The 18,507-nt window shown below is 39.2% G+C and overlaps 1 protein-coding gene across 3 annotated transcripts in view; it reads right to left on the reverse strand.

Moving 5' to 3' along the window:
- fstl4 (follistatin-like 4) overlaps window positions 1-17,909 on the reverse strand; it is a 247,803-nt gene extending 229,894 nt beyond the window's left edge. For all 3 annotated transcript variants that reach the window (XM_046410298.1, XM_046410300.1, XM_046410297.1), the window contains exon 1: window positions 17,576-17,909. The gene's annotated coding sequence lies outside the window, so the exon portion shown is untranslated. The remainder of the gene's footprint in view (window positions 1-17,575) is intronic.
- Between the last annotated feature and the right edge of the window lie 598 nt (window positions 17,910-18,507).

Consider the following 18,507-nt stretch of genomic DNA (forward strand, 5'->3'; position numbering starts at 1 on the left):
TCCCCCCAAAGCAGTGATGTGCGACTGGTAGTGTGTTCCACATTAAGCTACAGTCTTATGAATGATTTGTGACTGCTCAATTATTGATGAAGCTTCAGAGATCTGATGAGGTGCTCAGAGCCACTTGGTTGGACGGTCGGCTGGCGGGTTGGACGATTTCCAGCAAGCAGACGGTAACTTTTGCACGTGTTATTCCAGTAAACGCACAAATGTTTCCCCTTGGTGTGGCTTCTGCATGGTGAGATCATAGCTGGTAATAGGATGTGATGAGACAGAGTGAGTGTTGGTGGAAAAAAAAAAAAAAAAACTACTCCAGTGTCTAGAATATTGCTCAAGGCAAAGGGACTGTAACACTCCACTAAATGTGATTAATTAAAGAAGTTCTTTGCATATGATTAGCATCAAGATGTGTGTGTTTACACAGAGATCATTATAACCATCCTCAACCACTCTACATAAAGTTCTCTAATTGGTTTACACCATTACCTGTGGGTTTAAACTCTGTGGCCCACATTTCTGTTAAGCGTGAATTCTATTCATAAATTAAATAAGGTGCCTCTGTTCAATACGTTTGGGGGCTTTTATTATATTTGCAGACTTTGATGTTGCCTCTGCCATTGTGAAGGGTCTTTATTAGATCAACTGCTGTATCGTAAAGAGCTGCAGCAGATTCCCCTCAGCTGTTTAGCGAGGTTTGTGTGGCGGGGTGAAACAATGGGAGGGCAAAGAAACAGGGAGGGAGAGAGAGAGCGACAGGGAGAGATGAAAGAAAGATGAGGAAGGCAAAGTAAAAGTAGGTAGAAAGAGACACTTTTCAGTTTTCCAAATGCACAACAAACGAAGGAGGGAGACGACACAAGCGGAATGAGTGGAGTGAAAGTGTGAGAAGGCAAGAAGAGAGAGGGAGGAGGCCAGGAAAGAAACAAACCCTGCATCCCATTTCTTCTCTTCACCCCCGACCTCAAGCTCCTCCCTTTCATGACTGAATGCAGATGACACTGCGAGTGACATATAAATCAACAAAAAGATGAAGTATACCCTTTGGGGTAATCAATGTACAGTGTACAAAATGTCATCAAAACTATTAGCAAACAAAGACATATGAGGATAAATGCATAAAGCTCTTAAAGCTAAACTATTCTTCATTTCACTTCTTCTGGGGTTAGGAAAACAGACACGGACACTGGCAGAGACAGGAACTTCAAGACAGAATAGACAAAGAGACACTTTTTAATTTGATAAGGGAGCTGCAGCTGAACAGACAGAGACAGAAAAACAAACCAGGGACAGAAAACAAGGAAGTTGTTTCAGTTTTCTTGAGGAGGACCCGGTTGGGACAGAACTGCTTTGCTAGATTAGCCGAAGCTAGTGTTTCACTGGAACAGGCCTGGTGAGAGCCAAGTAAAACTGGTCCCGGAGCCTGGCATCCTGCCCCCAACAAATAAAGCTCATAATGGAACTCGATTGGGCTCCAAGTGGGAACATTCATTTTCATTACTGCAGGTTTATCTGTCCCCACATGCTCTAACGCCGCAGTGCAGAGGTGTGCTCAGGTAGCGGATCAGAAGGTGGTTGAAGAAAAAGGATTTAAAAAAAAAAAAGAAAGAAAGAAATGAGTGAGAGAGGAAGCGGAGAAGTGGGAGGACGAGCAACGGGTGCTGGCTCATTTCTCAACAAGCGTTTTCTCTGTTTTTCTTCTGTTAAAGCTGTTTTCCACTCCACATGTGATATTCATCTTAATCACTGGATGGAAAAGCATAATTTCATTTTTCAGGTCAGGCAGATGGTACCTTTGTTAAGGAGATTAATTATTGTGCCGCACAACATTAATAAAGGCAAACATTTGAAGGGGAAATGCAATTTGCCCTGAGTGTAAGGCTAGTGTAAATAGGTGAGTCAGGGCCGGAGAAGGCAGAGAGCCCGTGGGTGGATCATAATTTATTCTTTCTGTAGTGCCTGTTGAGCCAGAAGCTGGCAGAGCAGAGCAGATAGGGAGACTAATGGGCATTCAACCACCTGGCAGCGAAGTTAGGATCACAATACACACCAGACCAAGACAGACTCCAGAGTGTTAGCCGTTTCTTTCTAGTTGTTTTTGAGATGTATTTTGATTTATTTATTTGCCTGCTTTCCATCAAAGATACTTTTTGAAGTTTTCACAGTGCAGAAGAGTGTGTTTGTGTATGTTGTATGAAATTTTAGATGAATGATATATTGATGTCAGTGTTTAAATCAGTGTTGTTTTATTTTACCTTAATACACAACAAAGGAAGTATTGTTGGGTGATATACAAAGACTTATGAGACACACAAACAGATCAGGACAATGAGTCCAACATGTACAAAAAAAACCTGCACACTGCAAAAGATAAATAGCTTTAAAATTCTTTTGCTATTTTTACTTTTAAAGCTCAGGAGAGAGATGCTGTTTGCAATAAAGTAAAAATAGCACAAGATGTTTGAAGCGTTTTATCTTTTTTTTTTTTTGCTGTAGTCTTCATAAGTCACACTACAAACACATTGTTTTATTTTGCTGGGGATATGAGATCAATGAAACAGCTCTTTATCAAGCCAACAATTAAAAATGAATAGCATGATATCCCATCAAAAAGTCATCCTCACAGCTCAATCCAAGGATTTCACTCCGAAACACAGGAGGCATCAGGAAGCAGAGCACGAGTCCTTGCCGTGGAGTCATGCCAGACAAATTGCCGTCAGCAGGACGGGTGGTAATTTTCCTGAAATCCGGAACATATCAGGGAAATGAAAGAAGAGGAGCAGCACCTGAGCAGCACCCCGGAGACACAGTGGGACTATCGCTTCAAAGATGAGTGCTTTTAGGAAGACACTGCATTCCCATCACACCATATGGATAGAAAGAAAACGGAGCAAAACAATCTGCACCTTTATTACTGGGTGGTTACGAAAAGGGGTGTATAGGCCAAAAAGTGAACACAGAACGGAATCAGAAGAGCTTTTATTGTAGCAATATAACAGAACATTATGAGTGTGTCTGTCTGTGGCTGAGCTTTCACAGGCCCAAATGCAGTGGTGAGAAGAAGCACCCAGATCTTCTGCTTAAGTGAAAGCAGTACGGCTACTGTTATATTTTTTTGAGTACATTATTTGCATGTTACTGCTGCGACTAGTAGAAACGGTGCTGATGCAAATTATTTTATATACTGCCACATATGAAGGACCAAAAATGCCAAAATTATAAAGAAAAAAAAATCAATAAAAGAATGTATTTAAAAACAAACAAAGTAATAAATAAAAGAAAATTAAATGGGAAAGGAAATAAATAGGGGAGTCAATAGTCAGGTAGCTTGTGGTTCTGTGAATTTAATATATTAAAAAATAATAATAAATAGATTCTAAATATGTAATGTAGAAGCATAAAGGAACCTCCCCAAAAAAGACTCGTAAGTAAAGCACAAGTATTTTAAAATTGTACTTAATTACAGTAAATTTACTGTAAACGTACTGCATCTGATTTTTCAGTCATCTTGACTTTTGTAGGTTTTATACATTTTACAGTGTGCCAGAGGTGTAATCTTTCACTCACTAAGCTGTAAAGTCACAATAGCAACAAAAAATGTCAGAATGAGGCAAAGAGTGAGACAGAAAAGCAAAATGTGAACTGCTGAACCACACACGTAAAAAAATAACTCAACTGTGTGCTGCGATCATTGCCTTTTCAACACCTGCACTTGCTTTACAGACACTGTTTACCTCATTTCAAGGATGACAGCCCATCAAGATGAGTCACACGATGCACTGCCTACATCCAGACAAAGAGGACACGGTGGCTTTCATTCAAAACACCTGAAGTCGAAATCAAAGAATGCAAAACACTGAAATTCTGACATTTCAGACGTGAAACAGAATACCTTGCATTTTGGTAATCCAAGGACACATTTTCTTAAAACACGAATTCTTTTACCTGAGCTTACATTTTCCAGTTGTTTCAGTTTAGTTTTTTTGTATTGCCACACTTCTCCTTCTGTGTGCTGTGGGTAATGAGCTGTATCAAATGGGTCATATGAGACTGAGTCCCTTGCACAAAGGCACTTTGACAGCACAGTAATTCAAGTTGGACCCTCTCTTTTTCTCAATCTTGAAACGAACAAATATGTAGCCATCATTAGACTGCAAGATGATTTTTATAAGCATGTTCTTGGCTACAGAGATTTTATCACCACGACTAGAAGGTTTTTAAGAAAAGGAAGCGTGTAAGAGACTTTATCTGTATATATTAATTGCCAATCACCATTGGTTCACATTGAAACCTGAAAGAAAATGTTGAAGCTGATGAGAAAGGGGCAATAGGCAACATTTTTTATGTTATAAGTGGATGCACCCACTAAAGTTTCCTGGACTGAATTGTTCAATATAATGACTGATGATTGCAGGTTGTTGCAGGGAGTGTAAGATGAAAGGACAATGTGATTAAATGAGTTTCTCTGTGAGTTCACCTGTTGAATTTGTCTGAGTTTGACATTGATTGCTTCAAAGAATACAACCCAGATTGAAAGAAGGGTTCAATCTGAATTGATTGGTTACTTGTGCAGAGGATGCATCTGCAGCGGCAGGCCTGTCTCCCTGTTGCGTTTCGTGGTCATCAAAAGAAAAAGACTCCAACTGTACTGTGCTCATGGCAAATCAGCTGGAAGATCCAATCAAATTAGTGTGTGTGTGTGTGTGAAAATAGACATGCTTCAATGACATTTCAGTGATTGAACTGCATTATGTACAGGAGTCCTTACAACACTTTTTACAAGCATGCGTCTTGTAAATGTCTTCATAAATGTTCAGATATGTTCTTTTTTTTTTCTTTTTCAAGCAAACTGCATTTTTCAAATTACTGACATGTAACACAGGGTCAGGTTGCGTTATACTGTAACAATAACAATAGCTGGAAAATAGTTACGTAATATTTCCGGTATTCAGCAAATAATAACACTGAGAGAACCTATTTACATTGTTCCATCTTCACAGAGATGACTGTGCATATAGTGATGGATGGAGTTCTATGACTGTTAGAAGAAATAAGCTACAAAACCATCAAGCAAGATCAGCAAGCAATAAACTGAAAAAGTAAACAGACAATATCTTGATCTGATGCAGTACTTGCTATCTCACCAAATAATACCAGATTGTCTCTGCCAAAGTGAGAAATTATAATATCTAAAAAGGTACAGGGAGGAGAATCAGTGGTTGATTTAATTTTGTATGATCAGCTCCACTAGCACATCGGCTATGCTGTATATGAGCACAAGGTGAAACATCTCAAATGGGGTGTATGAATGGATGAAATGATCACATCAACTGACAGTCATGGTTGCATGCCGAACTTGATGAACTAAGTAGATTTTTTCCTGTTTCACACCATTTCACTGAGGTGCTGGTGGTAACACAACCACGCAACAGATACCGTCAGGGAGGAAGACGACTGCTAGCAGGTGTGAACATGGATGTCAACAACGTCAACAATGCAAAGTTTTGAAACGTTAAAGGAATCAGCTTTGCAAGCGTTTTCTGAGAAAGCACAACACTCAAAACAGGCCTAAGGCCAAAAGAGGGTCCTGTAATGCCATTCAGTGGCCAAATAGTGACATGTTATCAGTTATAAAACGATATCTGGAATAATTATGTCATTATAATTAAAATAACATTTGACTGATGATTTCAAAAAGAAATAGCAGAAAAGGAGAAAAATGTTTATTGATATTGTGCTGAAAAAAACTGGGAGTCAGATCCTCAGAACAGATTAATCTGACACACTTGAGTCTGGAGTGTGTGTTTTATTTTCTTCCCATCACGTCTTTCAGCGGACAGCATCCTCTCATCCTCATTGATTAACTCGTCAGACTGGCCAGCTGTGTTTCGCCAGAGATAATGTTTTAATTAAAGGACTTCAATATCTAATTAAGATTAGATGTAGATGCTTTATAGAGGTCATTTAAATGAAGGCAGACTGGAAGGCAGGTCTGGGCTGATGATGGGATCAATATTCTGCTGTTGGGGAGTACCTGCATATGGTCCTAAGGTACTTTTAAGGGAATAGCTCAGTACCATGTTTTAGCAAGTCCTCTAAGTCTGAATGAGGCTGAGTAAACACAAGCTCTGTTCAGATAAGTTTAAAGGTATTTCTGCTCTGTTCAGCAGATAAAAGACTCACCTGAATTCTTGATCGTGCACAAATCATTAGTGTCTCATTGCCATATGGGTAAAACAAGTGTATTACATTTGCTTTGCTCTATTAGATGATAAGGTTATCATAGATACATCATAGCGCAAAGCAGCTGAGTGAATAGTGGTGGATAGTGCTCCTACTTGTTTTCAAAATGTATTTGTTAATCCACATTTTCTCTCTGCAAGATATTAAATTGCCGATGCACTGTGGTCTGCACAGGATTTTGCTATCAGAGATTAGAGATTTACATGTAATGGGCCTAAAAATGTTTTATCTGGAGATGGCACCATTGGAACCGTCTTGTAAATATTAAATTCTAAACGGTTTATCCTCTTGAGAGCACAAATTAACTCAGCAAATTATTTGACAATCTAATTGTGAGAGTTTGAAACATCATGAAAGGTGAAACTTTGGCCTGAGTGTGTTGCTCTGGGAATGCGGCATTGTTGTTTAAAATGGAAATGCTTTATCTTCTGGGAAGCATGAATGTGCTCAGTAAATTATGTGATAAGTGGGTGTAATAAGTAGTCAGGGGATAAAAAAAACCTTAGTATCCATCCTCTGGGGACGATGAATGTTCACATGATGATTGACATTAATCTTTGTTGCATTTTAAAGATACATTGCTCTGAAACAATTTGTTGGATGCGTGGAGAGACCAGCTTTACATCTGAACTTATCACACTTCTCGATCCCAAAGTACTGCTATGTTCAGGAATACATCAGAACAGAAATGGTGCAACAGAAAGTTCAGATCCCAGATCAGTATCCACCATAATACCACAACTGCTCAGTCACACTGACCTTTAATTTAAAATAAAAAGCGATGTTACAGGATATTTAAAAGAAAAGCAGCATTTCTAGGACGATGATGATTACATTATGGTTAAACAGAGCAAGACCAAGTAAGACAAATGGAGATAATCATAAATGATGTTTATGATATTCAAATACCTGAACTTTTTTTTACCACTTTTCACCATGAAGCCACAAGTTTTAATCGATAGAAATCAGCCTGTCTGGTGTTTATTATTGAGTTTATGTTTCTCTGAACACTGTTATGATATACGGAGACACTTTTGGTCACTGATTGCAGCAATCACAGATGCTCCATCTCAGAAAACAAAGATTAATTCAATCTGGAATGGATTAATAGTTAACAGATTCCACAGGTGACTATTCACAGAAGGCAAACCACAATCTCTGGGGTCAAAGTCACACACTTTGTTCACCCCAACATCCATCCTTACTTCTCCATGAGGTTTTGCAGGGGAATAACACTCTCACGCTATTTTTGGCTTTTGCTTGCGAGAGAGGACAGTCATTATTTGCACAGCCACAAGAGGTCACTAGTCAGTAAAACATACCATAGTTCATTTGACACGTTTGAATAAACGACCGACACGGTCCCTTATCGTTCAAGGACAACCTTGTTTTATAATTGCACATTTTGTTACCCTTCACACAATTACACCTGAAAATAAGTTTCAGCTGAACCCAAAAGATGGTTTTGAAGGACCCGGTTCATTAATTTCTGGGGCAACAGGACAAATGTATAGTAGAGATGAGAGGGCAAAGGCCAGTGTGTCCTATTCTTTCAGCCTAATGAGTGGTCAGACCTCCACAGGGTGACTTTGATTCATCACCGGAGGACTTCTTTTCACTTTTTCCACTGCTTTTCTCTTCACTTTTCTTTCTCTGCCATCATGTCCTCCACTCCTCTTCTGGACTGATCGACTGCAGTCATACCCCAACACACCAAGCTTTAGAAAGGTGCAGCTCTAATTAAAGCAGCCAATGTTTAAATACCTTCACTAATCCATAGACCATTGTAGTGTATTAAGACTCCCATCATTGATTAGACAGGCCGATTCAAAGAGCCAGGAAAGGCAAACTCATTAGCAGGGATTTGAAAGATGCCCTCTGTTAAGACTACAGAAGTAACTTTGCACTGTTTGTTTACTTGACTAAAATATAATTCTCCAAATGGCTCCTAAGAACATCAAAGAGACACGCCGTCCACCGGTGTATGGTCAGAATAGTATCACCGACTCAAAGAAGTAACAGCTTTCAAATAAAAGTGACTACAATTGATATTCTGTCCAGAAAGTCAATTATATGTGTAATGGTTGCAATTATTACTGAAATTAAAAGGTAAGATGAACTGTGGGCTTTTCAGACTAGTCAGTTAGTTGTTCCATCACTTTGGTCCAGGCAGAAACTTCTCCATAACTACCGGATCGATGGCCATGAAATTTTGTAAATTCATTTGTGGTCCCCAGAGGATGAATTCTGCTGGAGGAATTTTAAAAAACTTTGGTGACTCTGAAGTTTTAATGACATGACAGCTGTTAGTGTGGCTATTCTTCATTTAATTATTCAGTTATGCTTTGTCTTATCTGTTATACATCACCTAACACTCCAATGTACAAGTATTCAAATGGCCTCTTGGAAAACTTGCAACATGCAGATATACAATGGACATCAGAGGACAGTAAGACCCAGACCAAACCAAGCCAGATATAATTAGACCACATCTAATGAGATAGACCCGAGTCAGACAGACCCAAACAGATCGAGCTTATCGACTGACAGCAGAGTGAAACTGTAATAATAAATGAGCAGCCATGGATCAAAAGAGCTAAATACATGTTATAGTTCTTGCTGCTTAAAATTAATCACACCTCAGAACAAAAGCTTGTTTAGAACAAAGTTCTGGTGCTTACATCATTAAAAGAATTATAACAACAAAACAGTATAACAAACACATTTAAAAGCTTTTTTTCCATGCCCAATAAAATCTAGTAATTCAGAGACAGATTGGTTACCAGATGCTTGAACTCTACAACTCCAGTGAAGTCTTTTATTTTCTTTTTCAGCTTTCAGAAGACTCGCCATGAGTCTTTGAAGTGTGAATAAATGAAGCATGTGATGCTGAAGCACTCCAAAGGAAATTGTCAATTTTTGTCACGAAACGGGTCAAAAAATAAAATCAAGATAGTTTTGAAATATTTGTCTGCACCTAAACTGATGAACATACTTCATTCAGCCAGAGGCACAGGACCCACCATGGTTCTGCTAGATCCATCAAAGACCTGCTTGGATGCAGCCTTGGAAAACAGAGAAAGAAAAAGAAACTACTGCCTCATATAGAAAAAGAGAGGGAAAAATGTCCCAGTCTTCTATTCCCCTGCGTGGTCATTGATCCGCAGGCTCTGATTCAAGCTCCGTATTAAATCACCCCGGGGTCCGGAGCCAACCTGTTCTCCCTACCCCTTTGTTCAGACCAGCACCAAAGATAATAGAAAGCATTTTGAGCCAGGAGTGCCATGGGGCCCCAATCTCGCCTCTAGCTTCTTTTTTTTTATCCCTTCTTTCCTCTCACTTTTTCTGCACCCCTTTCTTCACCTCTGTCTTCTTCTTTTTGGCTCTTTTTTCTTCTTTTTCCCCTTAAATCTCAGCCCTCTTCCTATATCACATCGTAAAGGAGTCTTTTGTCCAGCCCTGATGGAAAGACTACTTTCAAACAAAGCTCACTCACACTGTGGAACAGCAACAACAAATAGGATCTTTTGTGGGCAGTTTGAAGGTGCTCTTTCATCACCGGCAGACAGAGAGGGAGAAAAAGAAAGACAGACGAGTTTTGAGTCCGATTTATCCCTTTCTACACCTACAGCTTTCAAAGTGAGGTTGGGTGTGTGTGTGTGTTCTTCAGAGCCTGTGTAGTTTAACATCAGGATTCAGACAACGTGGGCTTAGGTTGGTTCTATTACAGTTAGACCACAGGCATCTAATTCCAGACGGTATAAACTCTTAGCCTGATCATTAAGAGTAATAGTCATTTTGCTTCACTTCATTCATTCAGGCTGGTGTGCTCGTGTTAGTCGATTTCTCGTTTTCAGCTGATTTGGAAGTTGCTGTAGCCTTTGGAAGGAACAGTTAACATCACATTAGGGCTGTCATGATATCAGACTTTCACTGAACAAATATTGTGGTTAAAAGAATTAACAATAATGATACACAATTACATTTAATCGATAGTGAACAGGCAACCAGATGAACTAATAAACAAAAGCTCAACCAGACTGAACATCTACATCGGCTTATTTACACAATTATGTATGTGTGTTATTACCACAACTATCAATGTTTAATTTTCTTAATGGTTATTGTCAATACTGGTACATCATGGCAGCCCTGCTTCGCATTGACAAAGGTTGATTTGTTATATCTGTAAGTGCACTTGGAAAAACTTGAACAACTGTGACAGCCTCATCAATGGTTCTTGACATTTTTTAACAGTCTAGCTGTGGCTAACGTTGTCAAAAAATTAAATCCCAATTCTTATTCCTTCCTAGTACTACCACCACTACTAAGCTCTGATTGGTCAATTGTTCCTCTAAGCCCAACATCCCATCTGTTTGATTCACTGATCAAATATGTCATGTAGGCAGCAATTGAAAAGGTCTGGAGTAAAGCTAATGAATTCTTGTCTGGTAAAAGTTAGAATAAGTGTTTAAAATATTTGCTCCAAAAGGCCAATTTTCTTTTTCTTTCCTCATTATGTTTTGTGTCTTGCATGTGGAAAAAGTAAAGAGAGGAAATGATGCCCTGAGGAAGAAACAAAGGAGAAGATACAACCAACAAAATCAATAATAATCATAACCTTGTTGTACACCTTCTTGTCTCTATAATGTAAGACCAGTAAACTGATGATGGGTTGAGTAATTCCTTCATCATACTGGAAAGACAAAAATCAGTTCTCATTTATCACATAGTGAGGTCTAACCTCTCATCATCAGTTCTCAGAACTTCAGCATTTAATTAAGACTTAAATTCTTAGGAGTTTTATTCCATTTATTCTGGTTAAGATTTTGGGGTGCAAAACAGACAGAACAGAAGGAAAATGTGCATGTTTTCCTACCACCACTACCAGTCAACCCTCCCCAGTTTTTTTGTCCCCTGCTTGGCTCACCATGGATACTGTACCTTCACTTCTGTTGTCAGGTTCTAGCATGTTTTCTCCGGTGGTCTTGTAACTGTCACAACGGATGAGGAAGCCAGTGCTTAGGTTCATAAATGTCTGTATAAGCCAGTTTCCAGGTGAGCCAAAGCTGGTGACATTTGTTGACCACGTGAGGATTAAAGTGAAATATAATAAATAAATAAATAAAATACTTGTGAATTCAGAGAACGTCTCCAGGTTCAATTCCAGATAAACCTTCTTTTTAATTTATACTACCGTATACGTGTAACTGTACATATATATTGCACCAACGCCTTCAGTCCAAAAGTCTAAATCTAAACTCCTAACAACAAGCCATAAATCTTGTCGACAGGTTTGCTTTTGATGATTGCAGCTTTTCTACACTTTGCCATTCGGTGTGTGAACCTGCAGCTGACCAGCAGCACCAAAGCTTCCAGGTCCTGTTCCACATGAGCAATTTCCCCTGAAAATTTCCACAAGCGTTCAGCGGTATATGATTGAATACTAGCGCAACACCTTCATACTTCTTTGAACATAGTTGAGCAAAAGAGAAGATACTAACAAATGTTTGAGGTCGTAACGTGAGAGCGGTTTGTCAGTCACTTTTGCCAGTGCTTGCTCTTTCTTATTAAATATCTTAATTTGCATTGCATTTCCCAGATGTCTTTTGTTGATTAAAACATAAACATAACAAACATCAGTTTATTCCGGACAACCCGTCGCTGTATATAATAAACAGCTGAAAGAAAAGTGTTAGACACGCTTCTCCCTTTGCAGCAAAACATCATTGCTGAAAAATATACTGACTGATTGATATCAGTTTCAGGAAAATCTATGAATACCTAATAAAATGGTTGAAATTTCAAAATATATAGCTATTACACCACTGATAAATCCCATAGATTACATTGCCATTACTGTTAATGTATGTAGTCTACTTTTTACACCAATGGATCACCTGAACCTTAGTGTATAATTAGACATTACATACTGTAGTTACACTTAAGATTCACTACACTGTTAAGTTAAATATCTATACATCGCCATGAGAATGAAATAATTTTTATTTTGAAATTGTGTTCATTATTAGTTCATATCATGCGTGTATTTTGGACATATCATATGATGTTGTTGTGATTGTTGTTTCCGTACCCTGACAGGCTGATTAAAAAAAAAAAAAAAAAGTTATTTTTTTTCTAAAGTCACAGAACGGCAGGAGCTGCTGGAGACTGATAGCAGCATATCACCAAAACGAGAAAACAGAATGCGAGTCAGGATGGTTTTTGTGTGAGTGTCAGGTCAGTGGAGCTTAGTGTTGACAATCCATGAGCTGGAGATGCTGAAGGTCACAGAGTGCCGTGACCTGTAGAAACACAATCCCAGTGACAGTGGTCGTAAATTTCCCTCCATCACAGGGAAGCCATAGTGGCTTGTTGCCTCGTGCTGTTGATCTTTGAGGCTGGGGGCTCACGGCACGGCGGGGCGGAGATAAGAACACGGTTATTATCCACCTTCACCCTGTACACAACCCATTTTCACCTCTTTCTTTTCTCTTCATCCCTCACTCTGTATCTCTCAATCCCTCTTTGTGTCCGTCACCCTGTTGCTCTTTCACACAAGCATGCACAAACGCAAAACCAGTCCGCGGCTGCAACACGCACATCGGCTCTTGCTCTTAAAACACACATTTTATAAACAGATGCTACAGTCGGTTATGGCTGTCTAGATAATGTAAAGAGCACAGCAAATGCCTAGACAGGAGCATGAATGTGTCCGTGGGCATGTTTGTAAACAATGACTGACTGACAGCTTTGCTATCAGATCAGGCGGAACCACATGACTTAATTAGCAAAATGGAGATTTGCTGTTTGACTCACTGATGGATGGCTGACAGTTGCTGCTGTAAATTTGCCTGAATTTAACTTTCAAAATGCGAGATGAATGTCTTTAAGCTACGGTTACGGAAATGCTTTATCTGCTATGGAATACTGGCAGCCGAGAAGATACTGTCAGGATACTGACGGTAGATAAATGAAAAGATTTGCACAGAACAAAGTACGCTATCACATCAACAGTTAACTGTGTTTTAAAAGATCAATCTTGTGCATTCATTGTCTGATGATGTCATTCTTAATCATTATTAAATTGTGTCATAAAAATCCAACAACCGGGCCATTTGTGCAGTGCACCAAATGTATAAGAATTAGCAAAGTACATGAACACATGTATTTTCCTCCAGTTTTTCACATCCCAGCGCATATATGATGTTTATTCATAAAGCCCTGAGATAAGCAAGACATTTTCAGCAGGTCTAAACATTACATTACAACTTACAATTCAAGTAATTTTGTAGTAATTTTTTTGCAGTTTAGTTCAAATGTAGCAAACACTGACTATGTAGATTGATTCAACTACAGACTATAAGAGATCGCCTAATTGTTAAAATATATCTATCAGCCAGTGTGCCGCCATTCATTAAAGCTATATTGTTACAGTAAGGTCCTCACTTCAGTCTTGGGTCTTTGTTCTGTTTGGTGCAAATGTCACTCAGTTTAGTACAAAACACAGGCTATCATGTATTTTTCACTCTGACCATAATTGCATCTGCAGCGTTCAGACCCGTAAAGCAAAGATTTAACCAACATTCTGTATGTCGCAGCTAAGCTACGTTCAAAGGGGAGCTCCAGTGTTAAAAGCTGTCAATTTGGCGACTGAAGATTTGGTGTTAAAGAATTAATCTAAAGACAAAACTTGATGATGCTCGAAACTGTGAAAGCAGCGCTCAGAGATGTCAGCTTCAGTTGGCTTTGTAGCAGCAGGTAAAATGTGTGGTCAGTCAGTCCTCTAGCTTGGGTGATAATGATCATCCTCCACCCCTCTCCCCCCATCCTTGTCTCCAGTTGCCTTCAACAACACACTTGTGGTGAGTCTAGTGGTGAGGAGCTAAATTGGCCCCATAGAGAGACAGCAAGAGAGTGAGAGAGATTGGATGGACAGCTTCTGCTGGTTGTTCTTCAGAGGTCACTTGAGAAAAAAAATTGTTAAGATGACCACCATAGCTGACTGTCAGTCACACTGGCCTTTCAGAGCTCTGGGGCAACTGAAATGGGGAGAAGAAGAAAAAAAAAATGAAAAGGAGTAGGAGTGAGGAAGGGTATGAGGGAGGATAGTAAAGTGCGAGTGTGTTTGAGCAAAGAGGTGGAGTTGAGCAGGAAGTGTGAGAACAAAAACGAGACTGAGTATGTGTGAGAGAGAAAGTGAGAGATCGAGACAGCGTGATAAAATGGAAAATTAATGAGCGACTGAGGCAGGGTGAGTGTGTGAGGGGGAGAAACAGAGGGTGAGAGAGAGGCGGGAGTGAGCCAAAGGAAAAGGTCAGTGTGTGAATTGTGTCCTCTGAAGAATTGATGAGCAGTGTTAAGACTCATCTGTAGCATCATACAGTGTCCAATGGCTGTGTAGGTTGAAGGAATACTTTGTATGAACCAAGCCGAGTTCACAAAAGCTTAGATTTTCTCTGCCTCTGCTCAGCCTTTATGCATCTTCTCTGCTCTGTTTCAACGTTCCAGCAATACAATACGGGCTTTAATTTAATGAAATGGCTGTCATTGCTAGATTTTTTCAGTTATAAAAGCAATGAGGCTGTGCTCAACAAAGACTTTTTAAGTCAAAACACAGCACGAATAAAAACTTGGGAGTTTGGGCACTTTGTTGTGTTTCTCCTTTTGGCTGTTATGATACATTTTTCTTCCAGAAAATGTCAGACTGTATAATTAAAAAAATAAATAAATAAATAAAAAATACTGAAAACTTTTCTGACATCTAATGTATGTCTAAAATACGCTGCATAAAATATTTTCACTGTGTCTATATTTGATCACCCAGGAACTATGGAGAAAAAAAAAAAAGTAAAAAATGATAAAATAAAAGGGAAAAAATGATGTCAGCTTTGCTTGGGGACTAGAAGTTTGGTCGGAAAAAAGGCTTCATTTGCTGTTGTTGACAAAACACACCCGAATATCCAACCTAAACGTGAAAATGTAGACGCCAGGCTTTTAGAATGTAGGATAAAAACAAACACAGCTCTGGTTCAGCCACATCAGTTTTGATCAGTTTTTTCCTGTTTTTTTGTAATTTTTACAATTTCACAGCAGGACAGTGCTTAAACTGTATTAGCCCAAATGGAAAAAGCCACTTACAGCTCACGTCGTTATCCACCTGCTGACCATTTGCACTGTTTACTTCACCTACTTGCACTATACTTCCACCCTGTACCTCACTTTTGTACTACCTCCAGAACCATATTTATTTAACTTTTTTAATTTTGTTTTACCTTATTCTATTTTATTTTATTTTATGCTACTATTATATGTTACATGTTCTATGTATGCACCAATCACCAAGACAAATTCCTAGAAATGTGAAACCTCTTCACTTACATGGCAATAAAGACGATTCTGATTCTTACAGGCTTGGGTCAGCAGATAAACATCTTCTGTGTACTGTGCAGACAAAACAATAAATCTTATGTTCTGCAGCAGAATCTGTGGAACTACACCCTCCCAAATGTGACATATGGAAGGGGATCCCTGAGCAGGTTAACGCCATTAAATCTTCACCGAGAGCCATGTTTAAAAGCTAAAGCAGAGAGCAGTTTGATTTTAAACTGTTCACTAAAAGCTTGTTCTCTGCTCTACCAAAGGAACATCAAGGCTGCTGCTGGAGTCTCCCATAGCAATTAACACATCGCTGCCATTAGAGGCGCTGCGCCCGTCTCTGGTGATGTTCCAGATGGGAACAGCAACAACACGACTACAACGGAAATAATAACTAAATAACAAAAGAAGCACCCATAGGCTGCATTTCCCTTTTGATGTGATAGAATAAAAACGAGTATTTCACGTTCAGCTTTACAACATGTTTGTGACTTCACATAGCAATGAAAGGTGGAGCCTTACCCCTGCAGTGTTATACTGGAGATACTAAAAGTTTGACAAATACAATTTCACACACACTTTAATTTTGCCGATTTTACACAAATTCCACTCACCCTCAAGAAATAGACACACTGATATTAAAGCTACAAAACATTACAGTTTAAAAACATTTTCAGATAATTCAGTTAAGTATAACAGTGACACTGGTGAATGTCAATCTTCATCTGCTTCCAGAGGGGACAGATTTCAGGGAAAAAAATTTCTGTACTTCATTGTATTTTATTTAGGATTTGTATATAGCGGAACTATAGATTTTCCTTCATATCATTTGGTTTGCACTCTCTCCTCTACTCTGTAACCATGTCTTCCATTGCCCACAGGCATCACGGTGGAATTCCTGAGATAGCACACTAATGCAAGTTTCCATGTATTATATGCTTCTGATTAGGTGAGAAAAAAAGTGAGCATGTTGCATTTATTGAGTGTCTCCATGTCTCTTATAGACTGAGATGCACACAAGGATTTATAAACAACTCAAACAGGTACAACAATTCAGACAGATATGTAGTCATGGTGAACAAAGACATATTCTTATTCTAAATACAACAGCAAAAGACACATTTGTAGCATCCTCTCTCCTACACAGATTTTGTCTCTCAGACAAGCCACACAGATGCACAAAAATCATGGATAGGCCAGGGTCCCCTATCGGGTCCTGCCTCCTCTGGGTTGTTTGTGTTGTAAAGATGGAAGTTTTCAATGCCTGTTGTCTCTCAGATTGGTAGTTGCATGCATGCATTTTCCTGCTAAATTGAGTTTAAGTTTCTCCCACTTGCAGCCTGCCTGGATTACATGAGTTGTTCTCTGTCCACCCTCTGTTGTAGTTTTTATTTACTCCCATGATAATGGAAAGTTGGGTGAACTTTCTTATTCCACAAAACACTGGTAAAGGCTGACAGTCATCCACCATTTCAACATTTCCCAGACCAACCAAAACAAACAGGCGCTTGTTTAAAACACAAAGAAACAACAGCAGGGTTCCATACACCTCATCTGCCATAAAACAAGTATGCTAAACACCCAAGGTCCCAAACTGATTTCAAGACATTATTTACACTTCAAGTATGCATGTTTCACCTTGTGTGCCTTTTTACACTGAACCAGTCCAGGCCTCAACTCAAGGCATCCAAGAATCAAATATTAACATTCATATCTCCACACCATGTAACAGTTTTAATGCATCGCAATGCACAAACCAAACACCATAAGAACACAAAGTTCAGCCACTTCAAGAAATAATTGCAACCAATACAAATGTTGCAGCAGCAGCAGCAGCAGCATAAGAGCATATCAGCTAGCAGACACCATATTCAGAGCCTTCTGACACAGGAACACAAACACACTGAACAGACACATGAACTCAGCATGTCAGCAAAAACAAAAAGCAAGTACTTACCTTTGATGAAGTGAAGCAGTGATCTCCAGCCCCTCGCTGAGACTTTCCTGAAGACTCTCTGCGGTCCCAAACATATGGAAACTCAGGCTTGGAGTGTGTGAGGCCTAAACCTAATACGGCCAACAGTTAACCAGCAGGGTTGCTAAATGCAGCCACCACAGCACAGACACCTAACAAGCCATCTCAAATCAACAGTACTGGCCGAGTGTGCTGTATTTCTCTAAAAGTATCAGTAACAGCAAATGTAAATGCACTGAGGTTACCTAGCAGAGGAGGCTTGTCTAGCACTAGCACAAGCACAGCACAGCTTCAGTGGGCGGTGCCTAAGCTTATACAGCCCACCTTGAAACATAGCATTTGATTAACTCTCCAGCCAGTGGAGTATTGTAGCTTACCATTGTCTGCCTGAACTAGCTTACAGGATGAGCTAACTTGCATGTTTCATCTCATTTGTGTTTGGCCTTGTTATGCTTTTGTAACCATAAAATTATGCACTGTCTCCGCTCATATCAGCAGAGGGAGCACCAGGAGTGTGAGACAAAAAGGCAGAAAAACATTGAAAGTCCTTTCTGTTGATGCACTGATGTCAAATTATTATCCTCTGTCAAGGAACCTCTCTTATCACCCTACTTAAAGTCTGCTGTCAATCTAAATTTCTATTACACATGGACTAAAACTCTGCTTGGCAATTTCAGAGGCATTGTAGAGAGACAACATCTCCCTTTATTCAAAAAAAAATATTAGATATATTTGATCAACTGAACTGTGGCAAAAGGCAATATGGCAGATGTTCAACCACTGCGGGAAAGTGACAGTGTGGCAAATTACAAGATAATCATGAATAATCATACTAAAACACATTGAAAAAATAAAAGGCTAACTCTGCAACAAATGAGTCATAAAGTCAGCAATTGCGATCAGTAATTGCTGAA

This window comes from Scatophagus argus, chromosome 14, assembly GCF_020382885.2.
Source record: "Scatophagus argus isolate fScaArg1 chromosome 14, fScaArg1.pri, whole genome shotgun sequence".
Taxonomy (NCBI): Eukaryota; Metazoa; Chordata; class Actinopteri; family Scatophagidae; genus Scatophagus; species Scatophagus argus.